The 24,819-nt window shown below is 38.2% G+C and overlaps 1 protein-coding gene across 5 annotated transcripts in view; it reads left to right on the forward strand.

The window, feature by feature from the left end:
- RhoGAPp190 (Rho GTPase-activating protein 190) overlaps positions 1-24,819 on the forward strand; it is a 1,293,865-nt gene that overhangs the window by 316,554 nt on the left and 952,492 nt on the right. The gene's annotated exons all lie outside the window — the stretch shown is intronic.

The following is a 24,819-nucleotide window of genomic DNA, read 5'->3' on the forward strand; positions in this document are numbered from 1 at the left end:
AGTTATCTTAACTCTCTCATGCCCAGGCCTTTCATAAGTAAAAAACGCATATTTAAGGGCTGTACTGTAATAAAAAAAATAAAAAAGGACATTTCAACTATGTGATTTGTGTTCAGAAATATAATAGAAATTAGATCCATCCTGGATTTGAAAATGAAATGGTCCACAGGAATAAGATAGAGTAGTTATTACTAATAGCGTATTATTATAAGATTGGTTATTTGTAATAATAATAATAATAATAATAATAATAATAATAATAATAATAATAATAATAATAATAATAATAATAATAATAAAATGTATGACAAGTGCTCAGCCCAGAGGCTGGTTTGGACCTCGACAGCTCAGCCATCAGCCGTTAGGTGGCCTAGGCATCACTGTTGAGGCGTAGTAGGGAAATGAGGAGTGAGGTAGTTTCCCGTTGCTTTCCTCACTGAGCCAGAAGTTGCTATTACATCTGTCTGCCCAGCTCACTGAAATGCCCACATCAACCAACCCTATGAGCACAAATTCACACCATTCGTAACAGGGACTGGGTGCATAAGGATTGGCATTACTAACATCACTCATACCTCAGTCACTTTCATGTTATCAAAGCCAAGGATGAAACTCAACTCAGTCACTACTGATCAGCATTTCGGGCAGTTGCCCAGGTGGTAGATTCCCTATCTGTTGTTTTCCTAGCCTTTAAGAAAATGATTTCAAAGAAATTGGAAATTCATTGAACATCTCCCTTGGTAAGTTATTCCAGTCCCTAACTCCCCTTCCTATAAACGAATATTTGCCCCAATTTGTCCTCTTGAATTCCAACCTCATCTTCATATTGTGATCTTTCCTACTTTTAAAGACACCACTCAAACTTATTCATGAAATGACATTGCCTGCGCTGTTATGTAATTGGAGTTTTGGCCTGCGTGTTAATGTTTTGGTCTGGATGTCTTAAACTATGAATGATAGGCATCCAAGAATTACTGATTTATATCCTTCTTCTAAATTCATATTGTTCGGATGTTTCTTAATTTCGATAGCTTCGCGGATTTTCCTTTCCAGATTACAAGGGATAGCTGCTAGGATCTTGGTCCTATCAAATGATATTCCATGCCTTGTTTCGTAGGAATGCTTGGCTACTGCTGAAATATCAGATACTGATACTGAAAAAGCAAACCTATGTAGTAGGGAAAGATTCAGTAGAAGATTGTCAGGAGTTGGAAACCGAAACAGAAGATAGAGAGGGAGAGAGACAGAGGGAAACAAGAAGCTTCTCATTCACAAATGAAGGTATTTTCAGAGAAATCCAACTGCTTCAGCAAGGAAAAGCAGCAGGAAGTGATAAAATTACTGGGGAGGTGTTAAAGACAATGGGGTGGTACATAGTGCCTTATTTAAAATTTATCTTTGACTATGTCATAAATAATAGTGTAATACCAAAGGAATGGAAGGAATCTATAATACCAATTTATAAAGGAAAGGGTGATAAAAGGAAACCAGAGAACTACAGACCAATCAGCCTGACAAGTATAGTTTGTAAAATACTGGAGAGTTTAATATCAAAGTACATCAGAGGGATATGTGATGATAAAAATTGGTTCATGAGGAGCCAGTATGGATTTAGAAAGAAATTTTGTTGTGAGGCACAACTGGTGGGATTTCAGCAGGAGATATCAGATCAGTTCAATTCAGGAGGTCAGTTAGATTGCATAGCCATAGGTCTTTCCAAAGCCTTTGATAGAGTGGAACATGGAATATTATTAAAGAAATTGGAGGGAATAGGATTGGACGTAAGGGTTACACGTTGGATAAAAACATTTCTAAATTCAAGGGTTCAGAAAGTCAAAGTAGGAAATAATGTATCGCAGGAAGAGAAAGTTTGGAAGGGAATTGCACAGGGTAGTATAATCGGTCCGTTACTTTTCTTAATATACGCAAATGATTTAGGGAACAATATAACATCAAAAAAAAGATTGTATGCAGATGACATAATTGTTTATAGGGAAGTAAATAACATTGAGGATTGTTCAGAATTACAAAGGGACCTTGAAAGTATCCAACAATGGGTTGAAGAAAATAATATGAAGGTTAATGGAGGCAAATCAACTGTTACAACTTTAACAAACAGGAGCTTTATAACTGAATTTGAATATACTTTGGATGAGGTAGTTATCCCAAAAGATGGCAAGTGCAAATACTTAGGTGTGAGATTTGAAAGTAATTTGCACTGGAAGGGTCATGTGGATGACATTGTTGGGAAAGCATACAGATCGTTACATGTCATGATGAGGCTACTTAAAGGATGCATTAAAGAATTAAAACAAAATAAGTTACTTAAGTATGGTTCGTCCATTATTGGAATATTCAAACAGTGTTTGAGATCCTCACCAAGAATACCTAATAAAAGAAATAGATAGTGTGCAGAGGAAAGCAGCAAGATTTGTAACAGGGGATTTCAGGAGAAAGAGTAGTGTATCAGAAATGTTAAAGGAACATGGGTGGGAAGAGAAGGGAGAAAACTAGACTTATAGGATTATATAGAGCCTATACAGGAGAAGAAGCATGGGGAGATATCCGTGAGAGGCTTCAGTTGGAAGTTTTCTCCCTTCTCTTCCCACCCATGTTCCTTTAACATTTCTGATACACTACTCTTTCTCCTGAAATCCCCTGTTACAAATCTTGCTGCTTTCCTCTGCACACTATCTATTTCTTTTATTAGGTATTCTTGGTGAGGATCCCTGTCGGCAGGACAGACCACAAATATAAAATTAGAAGGAATTTTAGCAGAAGCGATTGAGGTAAATTTTCATTCATTGGGAAGGGTTTAAAGGAGTGGAACAGTTTACCAGGGGTAGTGTTTGATCCTTTTCCAAAATCTGTACAGATATCCAAGAAGAGAATAAACAGCAACAGAGAAAATAAATGAAGTGTTAGAAGGCATTCGACCAGTGCAGGTTATTGTAAATAGACAAAATGTGTGTGAATAAATTAATTCCATCCCCTGGTCTAAGGCGTTTGGACAGCCAAAGTAGGGAACTGCCTGTAGGGGTGAAGTACCGTGGGGACTTTGAGAGCCCTGGGACCGCTATGGTAGCTGTGAAGGCCCTTCAGGAACTCTGAAAAGTGGTGGCAAAAGGGGCTCTGGTTAAGATGCAGCAGGTCATTATGCTACTTAGGTTCCAGAATGGGTAAAATAAATAAATAAATAAATAAATAAATAAATAAATAAATAAATAAATAAATAAATAAAACAATTATAGTTATGAATTTCATTGGTTCCGTATTGAAGTGGGATTACAACAAAATTAAATTCTTTTCAAGGTCCACCTATTCAATACAATGACGTTGACAATTGAATAGGTGAACAATAAAACGTGATTGAATCACAACAATAAAACGTCATTGTATTGAATAGGTGGACCTTGAAAAGAATTTAATTTTGTTGTAAATAAAACAATGTAAATTTATTAAGGATGACATATTTCAGCAGTAGCCAAGCATTCCTACGAAACAAGGCATGGAATATCATTTGACATGACCAAGATCCTGGCAGCTATCCCTTGGAATCTGGAAAGGAAAATCCACGAGGCTATCGAAATCAAGAAACATCCGAACAATATGAATTTAGAAGAAGGATATAAAATCAGTAATTCTTGGATGCGTATCATTCATAGCTTGACATACAGACCACAACATAAACACGCGGATCGAAACTCCAATTACATAACAGTGCGGGCAAGCCCCCACTACTGGGCTGTGACACATACCTTCCAGAATTCTCACGAGACAGCCAGGGGCTTACGTCAGCCAAAAAGGCTAGGATATAAAAGACCAAGGCAAGGTCAGGGCCACTCTTGTATTGTGTCTGCTGCCTGGGAGACTGACTACCCCGGATCGAGTAGGGGTATTTCAGTCGCCTTGACAAAGAATACTGCAATGTATTCGAAACGTCGGCAAACTGTACGTGATGTACAGACAACAACAAAACAGTTCACCCTGGAAAATAAACTAAATAAGATACCACTTAGTCGAGGACCTAGTCTCCTTTCTCCCAAGTCTTCCCAGCCCAAACATGGCAACATTTTTTAAAGCTTCTATTTTGTCAGAAATCACTTAGAACAAATTGAGCTTTCTTTGGATTTTTTCCAGTTTTTGAGTCAAGTAATCCTCATGAGGTTCTCATAAGCTTGCCAGAGACTTATATGCCCTCTCCTTTACATCCTTACTAGAACCCCTAAATACCCTCGTAACCATGTGCGGTGATCTGAACCCTTTATTTACAATCCAATTTTTATGATTACCCCAATGAAGATCTTTCTTATATTAACACCAAGGTACTTAAAAATGATCCCCAAAAGCAGCTTTCACACCAATGCAGTAATAAAACTGAGAGGACTTTTCCTATTTTATGAAACTCTCAACCTGACTTTTAACCCCGTTTATCATCTTACCATTGCTTACTGCCCATCACACAATATTATCGAGGTCATTTTGCAGTTTCTCACAATAACTCACTTATTACTCTATACAGAATTACATCATCTGCAAAAAGCCTTATCTCTGATTCCACTTCTTTACTCATATAATTTTTTATTATTATTATTATTATTACAACTTCCCCCATGCGGAGGCTGCCACAAGGACAAAGTATGTCGACTACACAGTATTTTATCTTCTAAGTTACTGTTGACTTTGCTAGTGTGCCAGGTAGAAGATTCCCCAAAAGGCTCAGGAATAGATTTGCAATACGGTTCGTCAGATGTTATATAGATGATTGCGGAGTATGGTCACTGAACCTCGTATTGCGGCGATAGCGATGTCGTGGAGTCGTGTCCGGCTGAGACCGAGAGAATCCCATAGCTGTACAAGAAATTTAGGGATTGTGCCTCGAGCTCCGATCATGAGTCCATGGACTGTATATAAGAAAACATGAAGGTCTAATAATACTGCCGTGAGGAAATCCCATCTTAATTATTTCAGGGTGAGATAAAGCTTCGCCTACTCTAATTCTCTGGGATAATTTTTCTAGAAATTTAGCCACCCATTTAGTCACTCTTTTGTCTAGTCCAATTGGACACATTTTTGCCAGTAGTCTCCCATGATCTACCTTATCAAATGCCTTAGATAAGTCAGTCCTGATACAGTCCATTTGACCTCCAGAATCCAAGATATCTACTATATCCTGCTGGAATCCTACAAGTTGAGCTTCAGTGGAATAACCTTTCCTAAACCCGAACTGCCTTCTTTTGAAACAGTTATTAATTTTGCTATTATGTGCAATATAATCGGAAAGAACGCTTTCCCAAAGCTTACATGCAATGCATGTCAAACTGACTGGCCTGTAATTTTCATCTTTATGTCTGTCACCCTTTCCTTTATAAACTGGGGCTACTATAGCAACTCTCCATTCATTGGTATTGCTCCTTCACGCAAACAACAATTAAATAAGTACTTCAGAAATGGTAATACTGTATATCCCAACCCACTGTCTTTAGGATGTCCCCCAAAATCTAGTACTTCTTTAGTACTGGTCATCTCCCATATCTGGAAATTATCCTCGCAACTGACAATCGTTATATACTGTTGACTGAATACTTCTGCCTTTTGAAGATCCTCGCATAAAAACTCCCCTTGTTAATCAATGAATCCTGGAATGTCCTTCTTGAAACCTGTTTCTGCCTTTTAGGTACCTAAACGTACCCTTCCATTTTTCACTAACATTTGTATGACTGCCAATTATGGTTGGCATCATGTTATCCTTAGCTGACTTCTTTCATAAGATTCATTTTCCTAGTAAGTTCCTTCGATTTCTCCTTACTTCCACAGCCATTTGTAACTTTATTTCTTTCCAACCTGCACCTCCTCCTTAGTCTCTTTACAATATAGTGGATATTTACCATTCCTTACTACATTCAAAGATACAAACCTGTCTTCACATTCCTCAACAATTGCATTAAACCAGGGAGGTGAGAAGAGTAATGGAGTGGCCCTTCATCACTGCAAGCCTGTGGAGAGTATGGGCCCACTTCGCAGGATGAGGAAGCTCTTGAGGCCATGCCCATTTGGCACAACCGTGCACTACTGAATGAGGGAGAATGTGGTTAAAACTGTGTTTTCATCCTATGCAAGCCCAAGGCACCTAATTATAATATACTACACTATGCACAAAATTTTGAATCATATAAAACTGTACTTTTGATCGAACTAAAGCCGCTCACAGACCACAAATTGACAAGAACAAGCATTGCAATCACAGTCCAACTGTGAGCATTACTGTCCTTTGAAATGCATAAGAATTGTGAAATGTCTAATTTTTGTTACTTGTATCTTTCCATATTGCACTCAAAAGAAGTGTCTTAGACAGACAGCTGAAATATCAGTAAGCTGAATAGCGCCCTCATTTGTAATTAAACTTTTTGATTTCAAGTCGTGAAATGAAGTTTTCGTAGGTGTCGCCCTCTTTTTCATCCTATCATTCCTACGTCGTAAATGTTTAATGATCGTTCTCGTACGTGTCCATGAAGCCCTTATTTACCTAATTGTTAATTTTTTTTTTTTTTTTTTTTTTTTTTTTTTCCTTCACACTGTGCATGTTCAAAGTTTTCTTTATTTTCCTCGTCCGGGGATTGAACATCCTGAATAAACAAACGAGAATATGATTAGTTAAAATGGGGACTACCAAGCAATAATAGCAGTTATCGTGTTCAAAGCTCTTCCTGTAATAAAATAGGAAATGTTCTCACCTGTTACAATTGAACAGCATTAATGGCACTGTAGCCCCCTTCAATACTATATTACTTGGCTCATGTGCGTCAACATCCCTGGATTGTGGTTCCTTCCTTTTCTGCAAGCTATTATTATTTAGAATGTCATCCAAATGGAACAGTAAAGCATATCAGCCACTATCTTTTAATTTTTAATTCTTCAAGTGATAATTATCTTAAGCGCTGATGGCTGTAGGTTGCTGGGATAGGCAGGGAATACATTCGGGAAGGCTTTCTCTCTGTCTCGGCCCAGATAAGTGTGTTATTCACATGGTCAGGGCTAAAGTGCTCCGTACAAATAGCACTATGAAGACAAGGTGTCTAGTTCATCCTCTTAACTGCCTTTATCCACAGGACCTGGTGGTCTAAGTTCTTATGGAACCTCCATCAATTTCAAAACAATGAAGTTCTCTTCATGAAAAAGTAAACATGCGTTTCTACGTTTGATATGTACTAGCCTATGAAAAGAAAAACTTGCCGATTAAAGGCCGTGCGGGGTTTTCTGTTCCTGTCATTTCTATTGTTGCACCCATAAACACAACAAAGACCCATGATGAACAATGGTTGCATCAGGCATCTTGTCACAGGTAACTCACTGGGTGAATACAAACTTATGAGTAGCAACTGGCTCACACTGCTCCCCAGCCAGTCTTGGTGCTGAATAATATGGCTGCCGCCTTCAGGAGTGGTTACAAGTGATTATTTTCATTTTGACCGTATTGAAATTCAGTTATTAAACGTTAAATAATTAATTTATTGAACCACCTATTCAGTACATGTTTCGCCTGTCATTGCAGGCATCATCAGCCAATAAATTAATTGTGTAACGTTTAATAATTCAGGAGTGGTCCCGTTTGACCTGGTTAAGGGCCACTCCATTACTCTTTTCACCTCCCTGCTTTAAACCCATCCCAGAGTATCTATACATTTATATGTACCGTTTTCCACCGATCATAGTTACTTTTTTTTAAACTCCCTCATACCTGTTTTATCAGCCATATGGTATTGCCTAATAGTCCTACTTCTAAGAACTTCCTTTCTATCACATTTATTTTAAACTATGACAAAAACGGCTTCGTGATCACCAATATCATCTATTACTTTGGTTTCTCTATCGAGATTATCTGGTTTTACCAGCACCACGTACAGAATATTTTCCCTCTAGTTGGTTCCATCACTGTCTGAATCAGCTGTCCTTTTCATATTATTTGCCATTTGTTGGTCATGCTTCCTGTTGTACGCATTACCTTCCCGATTGACATTTGGTAAATTGAGATCTCCCACTACAATTACATTCTTTTCCATGTCGTTTCTCACATAGCTGATTATCTTATCAAATCATTCTGAATCCATGTCAGTGTTACCTTTTCCTGGTCTGTACACTCAAAGATATCAAGTTGCCCATTATCTTTAGAGATGAGCCTTACACCTAGAATTTCATGTTTGTCATCTTTAACGTTTTCGTAGCTTACAAATTATTCTTTCACCAGAATGAATACTCCTCCTCCTACCATTCCTATCCTGTTTCTACGATATACACTCCAGTTCCATGAGAAAATTTCTCATCCATTATATCATTTCTCAGCCATGATTCAACTCCTGTTACAATATCTAGTAAGTACGAAGGTTGGAACTTAAATAGTGGGAACTATTTATTTTCAACATACAGAAGAGAGTTACATGTTAGCAACCTTTACTATCCATCAATGTAGTCACCTGCGTTGTGTATAACCTGTTGCCAGCGATGTGGAAGTCGTCGTATACCTTCTGTTGATGGTGTGAATGGAGCGGTCTACTGGCTGTTGAGTCTCTGCACCAGTTCTGAAGTGAATGCCATGAAGTGGTTCCTTCATCTTTGGAATCAAATCAAAGTCACAAGGACTTAAGTCCAGGGAGTATGGTGGATGGTACAGTACTTCCCAGTCCCATCGACCAAACAAATCAGCCACAGCTTTCGCTGTATGCGCCCGAGCATTATCATGCAGAACGATGGTTGGATTCTGCAGAAAGTTTTGCCGCTTCTTTCTCAAAGCTGGTCACAGGTGGTGCTCCAAAAATGAACCAAAATACTGTGCATTGACGGTCTGTCACGGAAGAATGTAATGCGTTAGGGTAATACCATCACAGTCATAAACGGGGATCACCATAACTTTCACCGTACTGGGCCTCTGACGAACTTTCGACTTTCGTGGTGGCCCATAATGACGCCATTCGTTTGATTGGCATTTCAGTTTTGGCTCGTATCTCATCCAGGGTTATGATACAGCATAAGAAAGTCTCTCCTTCACACTCATAGCACTCCAAGTGTGTCTTAGAGCATCGTAACGCAAACATTTGTGCATTTCCGTAAAATCATGCGGAACCGATCGTGATGCAGTTTTTCACCTGCCCAGGTGTTCCTTCAGGATGTGAAGCACAGTCGTATGCGCTAATGTGGTTTCTTGGGCGAGCTCATGAATCATCTGGTTTCGATCACTGTCCAGTAACGCGGCAAGAGCATGCACTTCTTCTTCACTGACGCTCGCAGTACGACCTGCCGATGAATGTCCGCCACAGTTTGCCGACCATCGTTGAAGGCTTTTACTCAACGTGCCACTGTTCTGTATGGCAATGCAGATTCCCCGCAAGCCTCTTGAAGACCTTGACGACACTGTCGTGCCGTACAACCTCCGGCACATTCAATCTTGATCCAACTACATTGTTCCTATTTGGAAAACATAGTGACAACGTTACGTTAGACTGCTAGCTCACAAGTGACTGTGTTTCTCTCGCTTGTGCGCACGCAGGTGATGGGGGGAAGGGCGAGTCCATTTGCTGTGAGTTAAGGTAAGTATGTAACCAACATGTGCAGAGATGCCAACTATTACGATTCAATCGTAATAATTACGAATTACCCATCATAATTACGCCTTTACGAATCACACACCACAAATTACAATTTTTTGTTGATTTTTAAATCTAAGTGTATGAAGTGTTCAAAAGGATACACAAGGCGGCGTGAATTCTCAGAATATTATCTTCGGATTTCTCAGAAATAATTTATCCCCCTTTCCTGTCCCTCGTTTAAGAATATTTCGAGTTTTCACGCGCCGAACGCAGTGTGTGCTTCCAGTACCGGAAATTTAGGCACCTGTGAAGTGGCATATCTTGCGGAGTTGTTGTCCTTGTTCGTCACATGATCAGACTTCCATGCAAGTATGAGAGTTCTTTTGTCTTTGTTTTGACGGTAAAGTGGTGACAAACTCCGTTTAATTGTGAATACTGTTTGGGTGACTGTTGAAGAAGTATTTATTGCGAGTTTGGTTGCCAAATTTACATATATTGCTCTTCTAGGATATATGCTAATCGTGTGTTACGAAATGCGAAAGGTTTTGTAATAATGAAGGGATTTCTTGTGCAGGAAAATACGTGTGATTACGTTACCGTGACTAGTGACGCTAGTAATAAATATAGTTGAAAATTTAGGGAGGTATACTCGGAAGAATGGCCCAGTTTAATGCGCTCCTCAAAATATCATTCACACGTGTTTTGTAGTGTGTGGAGCCGCGATGTTTCGGATGCGCATGATGAAGATGAACAAGACTGAATTTCGTGCTAATATGAACTCCGAACTGTTAAGTGCTCTGTTAGTGCAGAGGATGCACATGATATGAAAAGAAAAAGCATGTTACCAGTGTACGTTTACCAAACAGTAACTACAAGCTTTAAATGATATGTAAGTTAGTAAGATCATGATTTAAAAAAAAATATATATCTACGACCGCCCGTGCCCTAACGGCTGCATTACGAATTACCTTTTTTGAAAGTTGGCATCTCTGCATGTGCTATCAGCGACAATATTAGATTCAGTTGCACAGTGTTTGCAGAGCAGTGTTTTCACTATTTTAGTTCCAACCCTCATATACAGGGTGAACTTTAATAAAACCAACAAACTGCAGGGACTGATTCTTGACTGGAAATGGAGGAAAAGATGTTCTACGAACATGTGTCTGGAAATGGACGGTGTACGTGCAACAACAACAAATAGTCCCAGAACACAGTACATAGCTGAATCGCATCCACGTCACAGCAGATGTTCAAAGTGGCCTCCATGGGCTGCAGTGCACGTGTTCAGACATCGTATCATGGATTGCCTCACTCTTTCGTATGTTCCGACCTTTCGCCGAATATCGTCAGAGGCGTCGTGAACACGCTGTTGAAGGGTCTGCACATCAGGAGCTGGTTCAGCATACACAACGCTTTTCAGATGTCCCCAGAGGTAAAAGTCCAGGGGGTTTAAGTCCGGTGATCTAGGAGGCCATGCAACAGGGCCTCCGCGTCCTATCCAGTGCCTGGGGAAGATGTTGTTGAGGTGTTGGGGAACTGTAATATGGAAGTGGGGTGGTGCTCCCTCATGCGGAAACTACATTACCTGTCTTTTTGCCAAAGGCACATTCTCAAGCAATCCAGGCAGAGTATTCTACAGGAAGTCCAGGAATGTTCCTCCGTTGAAGCATTGTGGAATAATTACTGGTCCAAATATGTGGTTGCCAAGAATCCCTGCCCAAACATTGATGTTGAACTGATGCTGGTGAGACGCTTCAACCATTCCCCAGGGATTTTCTCTAGCCCACAGATGGCGATTATGCAGATTGACAATGCCATTTCTGGTAAAGGTTGCTTCATCAGTAAAGAGGACTGACAACAGAAATCCCATAACTGTGATGGCCTGGTGCAAAAACCATCAACAAAATCCTTCCATAGCGGGACATCCACTGCTGATAATCCTTGCACTCGTTGCAGGTGACTGTTTTATTTACAAATTACAGGCACACATTAATGAACCACCATCTTGAACAAAAACACGTGACGTTCGAACACCGCTGTCGGCAGCCCTGAAGATGGTTTTCCGTGGTTTCCCATTTGCACACCAGGCAAATGCTGGGGCTGTACCTTAGTTAAGGCCATGGACGCTTCCTTCCCACTCTTAGCCCTCTCCTGTCCCATTGTCGCCATAAGACCTATCTGTGTCGGTGCAACATAATGCAAAAAAAAAAAAACAAACACCACCACATGACTGCCACGTTAGCATGTCAACCAAATTCCAACACAACAAAATTACAATATGAGTTCACACACTTAATTCCACAACAACTCTCCTCAACTCCCAAGACTCTCTCTTTTTATATACCTTGCCTGGCCAGACTTCTAGAAATGTATGACAACAACAAGCTTTCTCATGCCTTCTCGAGTCTCCAGTAACCTGTGTTCAAATGGATAGAACATTCTGTAAAACTCAAGTGACAAAGTTGCGTTGTTCTATGCTATTACCCTGTGTTGCACAACATTTCATCGGATATATACATCATATTTACAGGTAATAATAATAAAAAATACTAGTAATTACGTTAATTAATAAAGTCATCTTAATATATATACAGCAGAAGTATCGTGACATAGCCTCACATGTTCTTTTAAACAGGACAGATTATACAACACACAAATAATCAATGATACAACTACGATTTATACCAAATAAAGTCTGTGTTTATAACCTGTTGTACATACCTACGTAGTTAATAATAATAATAATAATAATAATAATAATAATAATAATAATAATAATACCACCTACTAACTGAGCTCGATATTTTTGCTATTTACCTGTGGGTTTAGAGAATTTTTTCCATATATACTTGTCCATTACACACTTGCGTGACTATGTTAGTGTAACATTCTTTTACTGTTACACTTCCTACATCTGATGAATTGTAAGTGATGCTGACAGCTTTTGAAATGTTGAGATATATTTGTAGAGATTATCTCATCTGCCACGGTTCGAATGTTAAAATACTTGTACTTTTCATGAAAATTACTTTGATTGATTTAACAGCCTTTGCTTCCTTGACCAGTTTGCATAGGTCACTGGGTACAAATGCCTTTGTCACTGACTTCCTTCTCTTTATCAAGACAAACTGAGTCACAGGGAAGGAAGCTGTGCCCACTAACATGAAACCGTTGTTCTTCTCTTGTGAACAATGCATTTGTCACCATAAAAAGAGAAAGAAATACCATTGTTCGATTCTTGTTCTGTACAGCGCAGTTGTCACTCCAAACAATAAGGTTTTTCTTCATTGTTATCCCGGTGTTCAACACATTTAGAATGCACGATACAATTTAATTTCCACTTCTACGTCGCGGTGATTATTCACTTCACCATTACAAAGCAAAACAAACTAACTACCTGGCCTTCAACTCGATATATATATGTGTGTGTGTGTGTGTGTGTGTGTATGTGTATATATGTAAGAGAGAATTCCGCCATAAAAGGGAACGAAAGAGCTGACCAATTGGCCAAAGAAGCTTGTAATTCTAACTTGTCAGGGAGTTATACTAAATGCCCAATTTCTTTTGTCAAAAGAACCGTAAAGGATGAAATGCTCTCTCGTTGGAATGAACTGTGGTTAGCAACTAAAAATGGCTCAGAAACCGAAGACTTGTTTTTTCCAAATGTATATAATAGGCTGGAATGTAAATATATAGTGTGCAACTTTCATTTAACTCAAGTGCTATCAGGTCATGGTAAATTCAATGCTTACTTCGAGCGATTCAAAATTCCAACACAAAATGGCTCACTGTGCTTCTGCACTGAAGACATTCAAACTGTAGAACACATTCTGTTCAACTGTCCTGCTTTTGAGAGAGCATGTTTTGAACTTAAGATGCATTTGTTAACTTGCAGTTGCTATTTCTAAAACCCACTAAATTTCATATTTTATAAAAAATGCTGCACTTCTCAATTTTCGGAATTTATTGACTATGTATTTCAACATATATAATTTGATACTGCCTGCTTATTAGCTGTTTAACATATGTATTGTATATATTATGATCTGGTTATTTTTAAACATTAGTACTCTAGTATTAAGGATTGTATATATATCATACTTCCCATTTCTGTTCATGTCTATTTTGCTGTTTATGTATTTTGAATTTTATCAGAGAAATTGTATATTTTGTATAAACTACAACCCTAACACCTTATGGTAAAATAGGGTTCACAGCACTTTGGAGATTAAATAATATATACTTTTCAACACCTAGTTTAGAAATCCCTAACTTCAGGATATGTTCTTGCAATGCTCTGAAAGGAATACACCCAAACATACAAGGAACACTCGATCGACCGTCCTATCCTTTGGAGTACTCCAGTGTAGATTAAACTCGAATATTTGAACACAATATGAAAAATCATGAAGAAATCTACATAACTCTTAAAGTTTCCACACATATCTGGAAGCATTACAGTAAGCTTCCAGAAACCTCCATATATAACAGAATGAAGGTGGATTATACCCAATATACAAATATTACAGAATCTTAAACAGTTTTCGGCTGAACAGATTTTGAGGTTATACAAATTTACAATACATATTAACAAGGGGATTCATATTTTAGTCGTACTTAGCATTTAATAAAAATACATAAAACGCAAGTATTTATCATCTAATAAAAGATAGTTAAAATATATCAAACATAATAATTGAAGGTTTTACAAGGGTTAGGTTAGGTGTAAGATAGCATACATACATCATCTCCTGCATCAGGCACAAAACGATAAGGACAGACTGGCTGAGAATGGAATGGGACTTAACATTCAGAATGTCAGTTATCTGGAATTCGGTCCTCCAAAGAATGCCACCCCCAGCATTGCTGGTCAGGATTTGAGGAAGACTATACATTTTAAATTCAGGGTGGCGCACGATTAGTCACCTGATTTGTTTCATGAATAACACATTTGTTGACAAGATTTGTAATTTATTGATGTAGAAGTAGAGAATACAGCTTGGAAATACAACCTAATGAATCACATATTCAATATGACTGCCGTTTTGTTTTACAACTTCTTCAAGTCGCACATTTTCATTTGTGACGACTCTCCGACACAAATCTTCTGGAATGGCGCGGCATAACTCCACAACGATGGCCCTAAGTTGCACTGCATTTTCTGGTTTTCTGTGGTACATCTTCTCTTAAAGGAACCCCCAAAGGGAGAAGTCACACGGGTTAATATCCGGGCTGTGAGGTGGCCACATTCCTCCTCCTTCATAACGTTCTGGAAATCTGTTTGACAATACCCTATTGCCAAGTCTTTCGTGTAGGAAATCAAGCACAACGTCGGCAGTAGGAGGGCGTGCTCTATCCTGCATTAATCATTGTGTCTGCAATGGAAGACCTGTGGCCATGAGTTGAGGAAAGAACTGGTTTCGCAGCATATCTAAATAGCGTTCACCGGTTACTGTAGTATCGAAGAAAAGTGGACTGATGATTCCATGGCTTGACATCACGACCCACACACACACTTTCTCCCCATAGGTGTCTTTCATGTGGATTATTCACAGAGGTTCACGTGCCCAAAATTGAACGTTCTGTTTGTTCACAACACCGTTCACGTAAAAATAAGCTTCGTCCAAACACCATGCGTTGTATAGCACTGCCTCTTGGTCTTGCTCAATTGCCCACCTTGCAAACTGTAGTCTCCGCTCCTTATCTCTCGCAGTAAGCTTATGCGCCACAGTCATCTTGGATGGATACAAGCAAAGCTCGGATTGAATAATTTTTTGTACAGATCGACATGAAATTCCCAACTCAGCAGTGGCTCTTCTTGTTGATTTACTCAGACTAAGAGTCAGTGCCACTCGAACTGCTTCAATGTTTTGCGGAAAACATACGGTACAGGCATGTGGTCGCTTACACTCCAAAACAGATCCAGTACCTGCAAATTTGTGATGTAATCTGCAAATTGTCTGTGGGCTGGGAGCCCACCGTGTGCCGAAATGAGCACGAATCCTTCTCTGTGTCAATGTAACACTGTTCGACGCCACGAACAGTAACACAATCTTCGTCTTTTGTGCGACGATCAACCGCCCTTTGTCCGCCATCGCGGCAAACTGAAATGGCGGACTCAAAACAGAAGTGATGAACTCATAACGTTATTTGGAGTAAGTTCCATCAACTGCACGAAGTTGAGCGCACAATTTGAAAGCAATTGCTCGAATAGTATACTTGTAGGATCAAAATTCATTCGGCTGACTTATCTTGCGCTACCCTGTAACTTGAATTACTAGTGACATCAAATACTGACATATATGATGCCCAGAAGTGAGACAGCACAGCATAATCCAAGTAAAGAAATGTCACAAATATCTGAATGCCTGAATATTTTAAGGAGAAAATTTATAAGACTGTGACATATCCAGTACACCTCTATTGTCCGGAATGTTGCCTGATGATGAGGAAAGACGAACAAATCTTACATATTATGGAGATAAGGATGGTTTGGTGAACACTAGGCCTGACCTCCTGTGACCATGTGACAAATGAGGATCTGCTTCAAAGAATTGGTCATTATCCTGATTAGGGAAAGGATTAGAGAAGCTCGACTCCAATGGTATGGCTAACTAATGAGAAGCATTGACCCATTTTGTGACCATTTTTAACAGCAGTGTGCAGAATTCAGTGAAGCCACAGAAATCCTTGTCATGTAATGTTATTTAATTTTGGTTTTGTCATCATTTTAACAATTTTACAGTTGTTTGGGTAAGCAAAAGGAACATTTAAAGACTGAAGAATTTATGTGAATTAGAAAAAGTTTATTTGAAGAATATATTGAAAGTTTTTTTTTAATTATTGAAGGAAGAAGAAGAATTAATGAACTAAATTGTATTATCATTTTATATTCTGTACGTCAAGAATTGTAATTTTGAAATGTGTTTGAAAAGTTTAAAAAGGTCTTTATTTTTGAGGCAACCTGTGCCGCATGTGTACATTTTCGATTGTGAAATTGCTGAGTTTCGTAAATCGAACTCTCTTGAACTTGCCCATATAATGAAATGACATTTTATTGGTCGGAATAACGACCTTTGCTACTGGTGAATATGAAAATCTAGAGGAATTCCATGTTCTTATTGGCTGTTTGTAATCGTATGATTTCCAGTTTGGGCTCCTTGTGTGAGCGATGCTTACTGTCTGCGTCTTTGAATTCGGATCACTGCAGCGGGCGGACGCATCTTGTGTTTTGGAACTTTCTCACTTAGCGTAACTTTCGTGATTATGTAGAATTTTATTTTATGTGCTGGAGTTTCCTCTAGATTTCCACATTTACCAAAATCGAGGATCAGTATGACTTAGTTGTTAAGCTAGTCCGCAGCATGTTGTTTTCGGAGGAAAACCTTCTTTTCTGACTCAGTATTTTGTAATAAAAAATAAATGTAACACTCTTTCTGGAATAGCCTATTGTACATCACATTAATTTTTGATTCTTTTGAGGATTCCTCCTTTCATTGTGTGAACTTAAGTTAAATGTGAACTTCTATGTCAAAGTTCGTTTCGTGTCCGAAGAGCTTGATTAGATTGCCGGTTTGTTTTGTAAGTCTAGTTAAATATCCTTGGTTTTAGTGGGTTAAGTATCAGCTACTCTGCCATTTATTTGTTTTGCTTCATTTTAAATTGTCTCTTCAATTTTGTTAATAATTATTAGTCTGAGGGTGATTGTTGTGAACCTTTTCTTCCCCATAACGTCATACTTTCCCACAGACCTCAATAGGGCTCCTTTCACCTTCCACATCATTTCCATAGTTCTCGTTGTTAGGCCTGTAAGTTATGTTTACCTCGCGTATGGTTTGATTTAGAGTATTTTAATAAGTTAACCATCTCATTTTCCCAAGCTTAGATGTGAAGCCGCAGCAACGTAGATATTTTCCTTATTCCTTGTTATGTTTAATATTAATTATTTTTAAATTCATTATTATTATTATTATTATTATTATTTGTATTTTTATTTGTGTAGACGCTACAGAACAGGTGCTACACATTTGGTGACAAAAACTGTTCTTGAACTGTACTCGAAAGGATGCCAACCACAAGAAAGTCCATCTGAGCAGTAGCTGTGCATCATCATGGCAGATATGCGATGTTAGCATTGGTCTTGAGTAGCAAAGGAGTGGATCCTTAAGCATCGGACAATTGCTTGGAAGTTGGTAGTCTTTGATCTTTTACCCAACTATCAGTAATTCCTAAAACATCCAAATGCATCCTCTTGGCAGACTTGTACTTTCTACTTTCTTTCCTCCATAAACCCTATTGATTGCACCCCTTCTGGTTCCATTTTACTCCTGAAGTTGTTACTTCAGAGCCTCAGTTTTGTCATACGAAAGAGAGACTATGTCGCTCTCATAGGTCCAGAGAGAGCTAAAATCACTGTGAACATACTCATTAATTTTGAAATAATGGAATGGAATGTATTCAGCTACACATAAAGATTGAATAGTGATGTAGTTTTCATCCTGAGGCTAGAGGCATTAAAGCGTGCTCATATGTGACACTTCAGTGTTGTTGACTTTAAACATTCAATAGAACTCCAGAAAGACTAAATTCTGTCTCCACTACCTCCATTTAATTCGCTCATGGGCCATGTCCGGTTGTTGATTTTCTCTCTCCTTGTCTCGTGTAGTATATCAACCCATTGTTGCTTAGGTCATTTGTTAGATCTCTTCACGATTATTTGTAGCATGTAGCCCGTCCTTGTAGTAGTATCAGCTTATGGTCACAGCATAATCTAAACAGACTTAACTATGGTACAATTTTCTCCTGAATCAGTGTGACGCCAAATCGTTCTCTTATGTTTTCCGTAAGAAATATGATCCAATCTAGTGATCCCAGCTAACCATCACAGTTCTTCGTTTCTGAAATGCTGAATCGACATTCTGCATGACAATATTAATACCAATATGTCTGTTATTGGGCATTATAAATTTTCCAGCCAACTCATTCCTGGTTGCCAGCGTTTCGCCCCCCGTGTGCTAGGCTGGGCTCATCAGTTGGTACCTAGCACACCTACCAAGACGCTGGCTAGTGCATACCGTGGAGGCCACTACGTAAGCTAATTGTAGCCACCGGCAGTGCCAATGCACTATGACAGACTTTGTCTCATCAAGAATTGATGCCTGCTTAGCCAACAGATGATATATATGTTGATTCCCATAGGGAATCTGAAATATTTGTTCCGAATGAGTTAATTTATAATACCAATATAAATGGTCCGTTATTGGGCATTATAAATTTTCCAGCTAACTCATTCCAGCAAAACGCTGGCAACCAGGAATGAGTTGGCTGGAAAATTTATAATGCCCAATAACGGACCATTTATATTGGCATTATAAATTTACTCATTCGGAACAAATATTTCAGATTCCCTATGGGAATCAACATATATATCATTCTGCATGACCCACATTTGTTAGCATAGAATTTTAGAGATGATGATATGATAGTTCTTTGGTAAGAAATATTCTTTATTTAATTTTATTTAATAAGATTATTCCCATCATAAAGAATGATTATCTCAGATTAGTCAACAAACATCATACGCAAGCTATAACACAGACAGCGGACATACGTGGCTCTGCCCATACACACGCCAAAGCTTCCCCACTCACCCCTCCACCCCCTTCACAACAGGCGACATCAGCACCAGAAGTACGAGATACAACACGCGACAGACAGACAGGCAGCATACATCACAACCACTCCACAACAGTAAGTAGATTATTACAGAACTCATACAATAGTACGCAACTTATATTCAAAATTTCTAATTCGTTTAATTCGATTTACAGACATTTATCAACACCAACATCATAAGAAAGGAAAGAGCCACCAACAATTACGAGCTTGTCATTCAAATTGAACAATTTCCAGAACATCAGCCAAGTCAAACAAGCCAGGTTCAAGTCACGAAAACAAAATTAGAAAGATAAAGTGGTTGAGTTTTACACAAAGCATATCGGCTAAGGCTTATGCAAATTCAGACTTTTAAGTCGCATGTTCATCAGTCTTTTTTAAAACATAATGTGCTGTCACTTGTTAATTTAAACTACAGACAGACATTTGCGTCTAAGCATACCTTGCAATGTTTTAAATACTTTAATGTGTTTATGTGTTCGTGAAAATGAAAATCCACAGCCTCTTTCCAGTCATTTGACCGGGTCAGGAATGGAATGAATGAAGCCCCCTTCTAGCGGCGAGGATGTGAATTGTGCTGGCTGCCGAGGCCTGTCGCACTCCTCCGGGGCAATGATTAATGAATGATTAATGAAATGAAATGAGATTGGAGAGTGTTGCTGGAATGAAGGATGACAGGGAAAACCGGAGTGCCCGGAGAAAAACCTGTCCCGCCTCCGCTTTGTCCAGCACAAATCTCACATGGAGTGACCGGGATTTGAACTGCGGAACCCAGCGGTGAGAGGCCGGCACGCTGCTGCCTGAGCCACGGAGGCTTTTATGTGTTTGTATAATGGGCAAATTTCACATTATTTCAATGTAATACGTAACGTAAAACAACGCAATAATTTTTGTTATCAACTGTTTTAGACTTTCAAAAGAGCATGTAATCACGTTCAACCATGTTCGCTAATATTTTAATGTAGATATGTAATATATTTTATTGAGCCATCAGCATATAATTACACTTGACTGGGGTATTTTACTGCTAATTTACTGCTGTAATATTCACAAATATCAACAAAGCTTGCCTCATACATGACAAACATTTATAGGAATGGAACTTGTTTTAACTGAATAGGCAAAAGCGTATGGTAACTTATTCTTACATTATGCATTAGAAGAAAAGATGAATCCATTTTATTATAATTACATGTGTATATTGGGTCATTATATTATTTAATAAGAGTATTTAACTTGTTATAATTTTAGCTATATTGTAACATTGGAACTCTTAGCAAAAGTGTAATCAACATAATGTTGTTAAATTTCAGTATATGTCATAAAGCTTGTAGGAATGAGGCATAATACAAAATGCAAACATAGGATTCTAATGCAGCTGAGGATGACCTTGTAGGAGGTCGAAACCGGTCCTATTATACATGTGATATTCCATCATCCATGTGATAATAAATAAGTATTGATTAGGTGGAACCTTTCTTTCTTTCTTTTTATGATATTTGGTGGCTATCAGTATGGAACAAAAATGAAATTTATAAATCAAGATAAGAAATATTCTGTCATCTGACAATTGGATATGATGCCTCTTGTCATTCAGCACTTAATTCAGGCTGCATTTATTCTGGCATTCACCTAACATATAAGTCGGCCTTTGTCAGCAGTCATAGATCCAAGATGTTTACGTTTTTTGTAGGACTGACATCATATACTTGTGTTTTATCACTGCCCATATTGCGCCATTCGATCTTTCCATTCGTGGGTTTGGCATTAGAGATAGACTTTTATTTTGGCAGGTAGCATGACATTCTTCTGCATACACAAGGGGCCGGTCTATCGGTTGGTTCAGATCAGCCGTAAAAGTGTCTATCAGAAAGATGAACAGAATTGATAAGGCCGAGCACAGGTAGTTGCCAATCGAAAGTTACCAAATGTTCTTGGAGATGATGATGATGATGTGATGATATTATTGTTGTTGTTGTTGTTGTTATTATTAGAGGTGGATTAAATATCCTGTCTTTGCCATCCTGGAAATAGGTTTTCTGGTTTCCCCACTTTTCAACTACTGGTGAGTACCGGGATGGTACCTTAACGCATAGATCATGGCCACTTCCTTCTGAACCTTGCCTCTGTTGATTGCAAATGCACGCACCACTGCAGACTTTCAGCCATTTGGGTCAGATGGAATTTACACATTAATGTATCCACACAGACTCACACAAGATGCTGTCAGTTGGTACAATGAATTTTATACACATATATTCACAAATTACACACTCACATAACCTTAATCACAGAATCACAATAAAACACTTCACTTCAAGAATATCAAGAAGCCGCCATCATTAGAACAGTTGACAACTGACACCAAATACCACAGAGGTTACACTTTGAAGCACAGTTGAAAACAGATGACTGCCGATCAATTCAGCATGGAGACTGCCTTAACTCGGCATGCCAGCCACTCTCTTCCAATAACCTCCAAACCACAGCTTCAGTAACTCAACAGTAACTTGTTCCACAACTCTCTTGTTGCCGTCAAGATCGCCTCCTTATATATGTCTGACCAGATTTCTAGAAAGATACATTACAAAAAAAACACTACCTTCTTGTATATTCCAGTGTGTCCAATACATAGAAATAGTGTACAGAATATTCTCAATTGTACCTGTGCATATTACCATTCTGGAAGTTAGTGTGTTTCACAATTATGGATTACAATTTTTACAGGTAAGAATAAATTATAATATTAATTTACAGGAATTTACATTTAACTGAACTGATATCAATGTCTATGTACAACACGTGTTTTCATGACATAACCTCCCACACAATACAACTACGTAAATAATACAATGCTAATACTAAATGGATGTACACTTCATAGCTATACATACAAATATAATAATAATAATAATAATAATAATAATAATAATAATAATAATAATAATAATAATAATATTAATGATAATGACTGGGAAAGTTGGCCATGTGGTTAGAAGCGCGCAGCTGTAAGCTTGCATCTGGGAGATAGTGGGTTCGAATCTCACTGTCGGCAACCCTGAAGATGGTTTCCTATGGTTTCCCATTTTCACACCAGGCAAATGCTGGGGCTGTACCTTAATTAAGGCCACGGCCGCTTCCTTCCAATTCCTAGGCCTTTCCTTTTCCATCGTTGCCATAAGAGGTGTCGGTGCGACGTAAAGCCACTAACAAAAAAAAAACTGATAATGTGGTTATTATAAAGGATCGTTCTGAAACGACACAGTTACTATCCAATTAATCATTTACAGTACTACATCTTCAAAAACTCAAATCAAAAACTCTTTATTTGCAAATGAGGTGTCTATCTCGGTGGCAAATGGTACACTAAAATACATTGTCAAGCACTAAATATTAAATTAACAAGAGAAGAAAATTTTCCTATAATACAATATTATACAATTTATACTAACAATTTTTTCTATTAAACACACAGCTCATCCTTAATAAATTTATATTGTTTACAAAATTCTACTTATATCTCCTGTACTACTTACAAATATAGTCAACTGATATACAGTATATGGAATTACTTCAAATGATACTATACAGCTGGTATAAGATTAAACTTTACATTGCATATATTTACTTTAAAAAAATTTTTTTTCCTACCCATTCTGGAACCTAAGTAACATAACAACCTGCTGCGTCTTAACCAGAGCCCTTTTTGCCACCACTTTTCAGAGTTCCTGAAAGGCCTTCACAGCTACCGTAGCGGTCCCAGGGCCCTCGGAAGTCCCTACTGTACTTCACCCCTACAGGCAGTCCCCTACTTTGGCTGTCCAAACTCCTTAGACCAGGGGATGGAATTAATTTATTCACACACTTTTTTTATTTACAATAACCTGCACTGGTCAAATGTCGTCTAACACTTCATTTATTTTCTCTGTTGCTGTTTATTCTCTTCTTGAATATCTGCACAGATTTTGGAAAAGGATGAAACACTACCCCTGGTAAACTGTTCCACTCCTTCACACTCTTCCCAATGAATGAAAATTTACCCCAATCGCTTCTCCTAAAATTCCTTTTAATTTTATATTTGTGGTCTGTCCTGTCGATATAATTATTTTCCAACTGAAGCCTCTCACGGATATATCCCCATGCTTCTTCTCTTGTATAGGCTCTATATAATCCTATAATTCTAGTTTTCTCCCTTCTCTTACTTGAAGTTTCTCACGCAAATTCCTTTAACATTTCTGATACACTACTCTTTCTCCTGAAATCCCCTGTTACAAATCTTGCTGCTTTCCTCTGCACACTATCTATTTCTTTTATTAGGTATTCTTGGTGAGGATCCCAAACACTGTTTGCATATTCCAATAATGGACGAATCATACTTAAGTAACTTTTTTCTTTTAATTCTTTATTGCATCCTTTAAGTAGCCTCATTATGACATGTAACGATCTGTATGCTTTCCCAACAATGTCATCAACATGACCCTTCCAGTGCAAATTACTTTCAAATCTCACACCTAATTATTTGCACTTGCCATCTTTTGGGATAACTACCTCATCCAAAATATATTCAAATTCAGTTTTAAAGCTCCTGTTTGTAAAAGTTGTAACAGTTGATTTGCCTCCATTAACCGTCATATTATTTTCAACCTATTGTTGGATACTCTCAAGGTCCCTTTGTAATTCTGAACAATCCTGAACAATCTTGTATCCTGTAATAGCAAATCTGAATTATTGCTCATTTTTCTGGAATATTCTTTCGTGAACACATTCTGTCTCACTACTTGGCCCAGATTCAGCGGCCTTAATGTCACCTGGCCTTTGACACAACAAATCCCTCATTTTTGCAGTGCAGTACTCTGGAGTGTTGTATAACAGATATTTTGTCCTTTCTGCAGTCATGCCTTTTACTTCGAACTTCGTAGGTATGTTCTGAGGAAGATTATCAGCCTCGCAAATTTTCACAATGACAGTTGGGCCATCCTGTTTTTGTTGACAGGTTATATTACTTTTCATAGTAAAATGCCCAGAAGATGTGATCTAAGGAACTCTTCTCCAACCCTGTTGCTAGTCATACATATTTTTTAACAGCTTGCCAGTTTCTTTTCCGATGACAGCTGTGTAAATTTTGACTTAGCATTGAAAATGACAAAGACAATGCCTGCCACGCAGTACTTCCTTTTCATGAGACCAAAAGTCCAGTCACAAGACAAATTCGTATGACCCACTGGCAGAAAAGAATTAGTCACTTCTTTATATAAACCTGACATAACTCTCCACATGGTAATGTTATTTTTATTTTGTGCAGCACACTTGTCAGCAGGAAGAAATAAATCACAGCACTATGATCGGCCGCCTGTGCAGGCAGCCCACTTCAGTTAAAATTACCACGTATAAAATATGCAGCCAAGTAAATGTCTATAATATTACAACTATACATTATCTTGATGCACAAACTGGTTATTTTATATTTTGGTACAAGAAGACAATGCAGGAACTTCATTTAAGAAACCATACCTTAAGTCGCCAATGTTAGGTTCCCATTGTGACTTAAGGTATGGTTTTGTTA

Source organism: Anabrus simplex, chromosome 2 (genome assembly GCF_040414725.1).
Source record: "Anabrus simplex isolate iqAnaSimp1 chromosome 2, ASM4041472v1, whole genome shotgun sequence".
NCBI classification, from domain to species: domain Eukaryota; kingdom Metazoa; phylum Arthropoda; class Insecta; order Orthoptera; family Tettigoniidae; genus Anabrus; species Anabrus simplex.